We start from the raw sequence: 5,669 nt of genomic DNA, 5'->3' as shown, positions 1-5,669 counted from the left end.
CACTGGCCAATTAGGCACCCTCCCACGCGCGGGATAAAGCTTGGAGACCGTTAGGTAGCTAAAGCTGAGAACCAACACTCTCCCATGGCACCTAGGAAAAACCCAGACAATACAACTCCCTCCTGCACATCTGTATAGATAAGCATTTCGGCGCAAAGCAGAAAAGCACAGAAAGGAATGTAGTAGCAATTAACCAGACAGAGACCGAGCTCCCCAACCCCCATGGCAGCATAGCTGACATACTGCCCTCTCTAAAATCAGCTTCTCCCGACCATTCCGGGGGTGTGTGTGTGTGTGTCTCCCGGTCATTCTGGGAGGTCTCCCGGTTTGTCTGGGAAGTCTCCCGGTTTGTCCTGGAAGTCGCGATGGAACTGTCGTAACAGTCCAGGGCCCGAATATCCCCTACTTCCACCCATTCGAGGTGCTGGGGTCTGAAATCCATCCACTCAACCAAATAAATCAACTTTCCCCATTTGATCTTAGAGTCCAGAATCTTAGATGTCTCATAATGCTCCTTGCCCTCAATCATGATATGAGGGGGCACCGGTTTCGATGGACACCAGGGGCTGGAACCCAAATCTCTCTTCAGGAGGCTGAAATGAAATGCAGAATGCAATTTCCTCAATTTTTTTGGGCAAGTCCAAATCTACCGCAACATCATTGATGATCTTTTTCACCTTAAATGGCCCAATGTATTTCCAACCTAACCACTTGGCCGTAACAGCTTGATCTTTTTAGTAGAAACATACACGGAGTCACCAGGCTGTAGAGCCCAACCCTCCACCCTTCTCTTAACAGCCTGCGCTTTATACGCTTCTTTGGCAGCTGTCAAAAGTTTACACAGTAGAGGCCAAGAGTCCTGCAATTGCTTACACCATTGAGCAGCGTCTCCCGGCCCCATGTCCGTATCCCCTTCCAGAAATGGGACAGGCAGGCTGTCATAACCATACAGCGCCTTAAACGGGGACATCCCCATGGAAGAATGGCAAGTATTATTATAACAGAATTTGGCTAGGGTCAACAAGTCATTCCAATTGTCCTGTTGATAGTTGGCAAAACACAGCAGATATTGTTCCAAAGTCTGATTAACCCTTTCTGTCTGGCCATCGGTTTCCGGATGGTAAGCGCTGCTAAGGCCTCGTTCCACTCCCATCAGTTTCATCAGCTCCCCCAGAACCAGGAGATGAACTGGGTCTCCTGGTTGGAGACCACCTTGGTTGGGAGCATGTGTAACCTCACCACGTGCAGGAGAAATGCTTTTGCCAGCATTTAAGCCGTGAGTAGTGAAGCGAACGGAATGAAATGTGCTTGCTTAGAAAATAGATCCACTACCACCCAATTCACAGTCATTGATTTGCTCAGTGGTAAGTCAGTTAGAAAATCCATCGAGATAACTTTCCAGGGTCAACTTGGATTAGGAAGTGGGTGTAACAGTCCCGGGGTTTTCCCCGGCCTGGGTTTACTCATGGCACAGATTTGGCATGACTGAACAAAGGAGGATAAATCTTTGCGCATTTGTGGCCACCAAAACTGCCTTTGGAGTAATTGAAGGGATTTAACGAATCCCGAGTGCCCGGACAGTTTGGAGCCATGCACTGCCTGTAACACCTCCCCCCTGAGCGAGAGGGGAATGAACAGCTTATGTCCCCGGTACCAACAGCCATTGTCCCATAGTTCGAAATCCTCCTCCGCTTCAAGAACTTCTTTATCCCCCTCCGAAAGGGTGGAGGCGAATTTACTGTGCCAAGTGTCTGTTGCCTCCTTCCCCACCCCAGCAGGTGGCGGGTGCAACGTCACAGGGGGTGGAGAGGTTAGGCGAGCCTGGCTGCGAGTCGTCACCGCCCTGCCCAGTTGTGAGGGTGTGAACACCAAGTCCAAGACTACATCTCGTTGGCTGTCGTGTTGGGGTAAGCGGGACAGGGCGTCAGCCAAAGAGTTTGCAGAACCCAGGAAATGGTGCAAGGTGAATTGAAACTTGGAAAAGAAATCGGCCCACTGAAGCTGTTTGGCATTGAGATGTTTTAAGAGTTTCTAAGTTCTTGTGATCAGTCCACACCTCGAACGGGACCCTCGCCCCTTCCAACCAATGCCTCCACGTGGATAGGGCGAGCTTTATTGCCCCTGCCTCCTTTTCCCATACCGACCAGTTTCGTTCTGTGTCATTGAACTTCCTTGACACGTAAGCGAATGGATGCAACAATCCATCCCCCCCCTTCTTGCAAAATCGCTCCCCATGGCAACATCAAACGCATCAGTTTGCACAACAATTTTTTTCGTTTCATCGGGGTGGGCAAGAACCGGTTCCAAGGTGAACAAGGCTTTGAGGCGATCGAACGCCTCCTGACACTCTTTACTCCATGGCAGCGTGGCGCTCGGCTTAGTAGCCTCTGGGCCCCTCCCCTTAGTTTTTAGCAGGTTTGTGAGGGGTAAGCTGACCTGGGCGAAATTGGGTTAAAAGGTTCTGTAGAAGGATTGGAGCTGTCGTCGAGTTCGGGGCACCCCCCAACCCAATACATCACGAACTTTCCCCGGGTCCATCTCTAGGCCCAGGTCAGAGATCTGATATCCCAAGAAGTCAATGTGCGTTTTGTGAAATTCACATTTTGACAGCTTAGCGAACAGTTTATGCTTGTGCAACATGGTTAAGACCTCCCTCACCAATTTCACCTGTGAAGGTAGGTCAGGGGAGTACAGCAATATATCATCTAGGTAAACAAGCGCCCCCTTGAATAAGTGCTTGTGCAACACTTCATCGATCAGGTTCATGAAGACCCCCGGGGCCCTGTGAAGGCTGAAGGGCATCACCCGGTACTCGAACTGGCCGAGGGGGGTGTTGAAAGCGGTCTTATGCTTGTCCCCTTCCCTGATGCGCACCTGAAGTAGGCATCTCGAAGGTCCAGCTTGGAAAAGATTTTTCCTTTTGCCGCTTCAGTGAGCAAGTCTTTAATCAACGGCATGGGATAGGCATTAGTGGGAGACACTGCATTTAAGCCCCAGTAATCCATGCAGAGTTGCAGCCCCCCATCCTTTTTCTTTCGGAACAGTACCAGGGCTGCGTAGGGGGATGAGGCCAGTCGGATGAACCCACAGGCTAAGTTCTTGTCAATGAACGTGCGCAGTTCTTTCTTTTTGGCCGGTCCCATTGCATAGATGCGCCCCTTTGGCAATTTCTGCCCCGGCAACAGTTCAGTGCTACAGTCTGAATGTCTGTGAGGGGGATGCTCATCCGCTTCTTCCTCCTCAAACACTCTAGCCAAGTCCCGATACTCGGGGGGAATGGTTAACAGCTCCTCCTGAGCCGGGCACACACGAGGACCCTCCGCTATGGGCGGTTGGCCCCAGTTCGTGTCCCACCGGTGGCTCTGGCACTTCGGAGAAATGAACTGTACTTTCCCTTCATCCCACAAGATGTAGGGGTCGTGTCCGTGCAACCATGGGGCCCCGAGGACTGAGGGGAACCTGGCGGTCGAGGTGATCACAAAGGCTCTATTCTCCCAGTGTTCCCCAGCCCCAATCCGCAATGGCACAGTTTCATACTCACACGGGTCTTTCATTGTAGAGCCTTCCATTTGGGTGAATATCAGGGGGTCTTTTAATTTTACTATCCCAGCCTCAAATCCCATAACTAGGGAGGGGTTGATAAGGTCCCTCCCGCACCCCGAGTCAATTAGGGCTCTCACCCATATATGCGTGCCAAGGCTGGGGTTAATAAAAGTCACAGTCACAAAAAAGAGGGAGGGAAAACTGACCACATTAGGTGCCTCCGGGATCGGGCCCTGCTGCTCCGCGCCTCTTACAGCAGGACCAATCTGTTTCTGCCTACAAAACTACACATTGCCGTGCATATGGAGACCATGGAAAGAGAAAATAGAAGCCGGGGTGCAAATGGCACTTCAGTGATGAGATATGTAAGAATGGGATCTCATGTATGTGGACTTTGATGGGTCCTCATTTTGCATACCATCTTAGCAATCAAGAAGACTAAGGTAACGAATACTTTGAAACTGAAGCAGAGAGTCAGCAAAAAATCTAGACATTGGATGTCAAAGAGGGCACACATGAAAGCAGAAGAGAAAATGGATACCGAATATATTGTGCTGTGTGAGGAAATTTATGAGAAAATTGGAGATTAGGAAGATGTCAGGAAGAGGAAACTGAGAGAGGCAGCAGAAAAGAATGTGGGCTTGAAGACGGCCGAACATGCAATGCTAAAAACAACTTATCATGGCAGTACTGAAGGATGCAAATATCAAGAGAATCTTAAACAGAAGCAAGAGTAACAAAATCTGCCAAATTACATATCTACCTCTGTTCCTCATATGTATCGTACATTCTGTCAGGACAGAACACAGAAGTCCTCTGCATTATGTGGGAAGAAATAAAGTTTGCCATTCCCAATATGAAGCAAGGGAAAAGTTTCTTAAAGCAGGAAAAGAAACTCTCAGCTATCACAGATGTGCATCATAGAGAAGATGTATTTCAACTGTATGCAAAGGATCAAAGACAGTGCTACTGGTGAATAAAGGTAATCCAGAGGAGTTCCGTGACTACCTCCCAGATATCCTTCTCTCAAAAGTGTACAAACCATCTTCACCTTGTGCTGAACTCTATTTAGATGGATCTCAAAATGCACATAAGCAGAGATCAAGAAGGATGCTGCTCAGGCCACTCGACAACTGAGCACATTCATTTAGTATGACAGCTCATCAAAACTGAAATGAATAGAAAAGGCCATTATGCTTTGTTTTTGTCAACTACAAAAAGCATTTGATTCAGCCAAGTTTAATGCCACACGCAATACACTTAGCAAAATCAGAATTGACCTAAGCACCTAGATTTTCTGGAAGAAATCAATTGCAACTGCTTGATGGAAATAATGTGGTTCAGTATTGTCTGCAAGGGCAATGCCAAGGAATGTGCACTCATATCACACGCTAGCAAGGTCATGCTCAAGATCCTACAAGCTAGGAAGATCCTATACGTGGATAGAGAACTGCCAGAAGTACAAGCTGGGTTTCGAAGAGGTAGAGGAACTAGAGATCAAATTGCCAACATTTGCTGGATTATGGAGAAAGCAAGAGAGTACCAGAAAAACATCTACTTCTGCTTCATTGACTATGCTAAAGCTTTTGACTGTGTGGATCACAACAAACTATGGCAGGTCCTTAAAGAGATGGGAGTACCAGACCACCTCACATGTCTCTTGAGAAACCTGTATAAGGGCCAAGAAGCAACAGTTAGAACCAGATATGGAACAACTGATTTCTTTTGACTGTGTGGATCACAACAAACTATGGCTGGTCCTTAAAGAGATGGGAGTACCAGACCACCTCACATGTCTCTTGAGAAACCTGTATAAGGGCCAAGGAGCGACACTTAGAACCGTATATGGAACAACTGATTGGTTTAGCATAGGAAAAGGAGTACGACAAGGATGTATATTGTCACCTTGCTTATTTAATATATATGCAGAGTACATCATGCGAAATACTGGCCTAGATGAATCACAAGCGGGAATTAAGATTGCTGGGGAAAAGATCAACAACCTCAGATATGCAGATGATACCACTCTAATGGCAGAAAGTGAAGAGGACCTAAACTGCCTCTTGCTCAGGGTAAAAGAGGAGAGCGCAAAAGTGGGCTTGAAGCTTAACATCAAAAAAACTAAG

The sequence above is a fragment of the Gekko japonicus genome, unplaced genomic scaffold (genome assembly GCF_001447785.1).
Source record: "Gekko japonicus isolate JY-2015 unplaced genomic scaffold, Gekko_japonicus_V1.1 scaffold885, whole genome shotgun sequence".
Taxonomy (NCBI): Eukaryota; Metazoa; Chordata; class Lepidosauria; order Squamata; family Gekkonidae; genus Gekko; species Gekko japonicus.
This window is presented reverse-complemented; position numbering follows the sequence as displayed.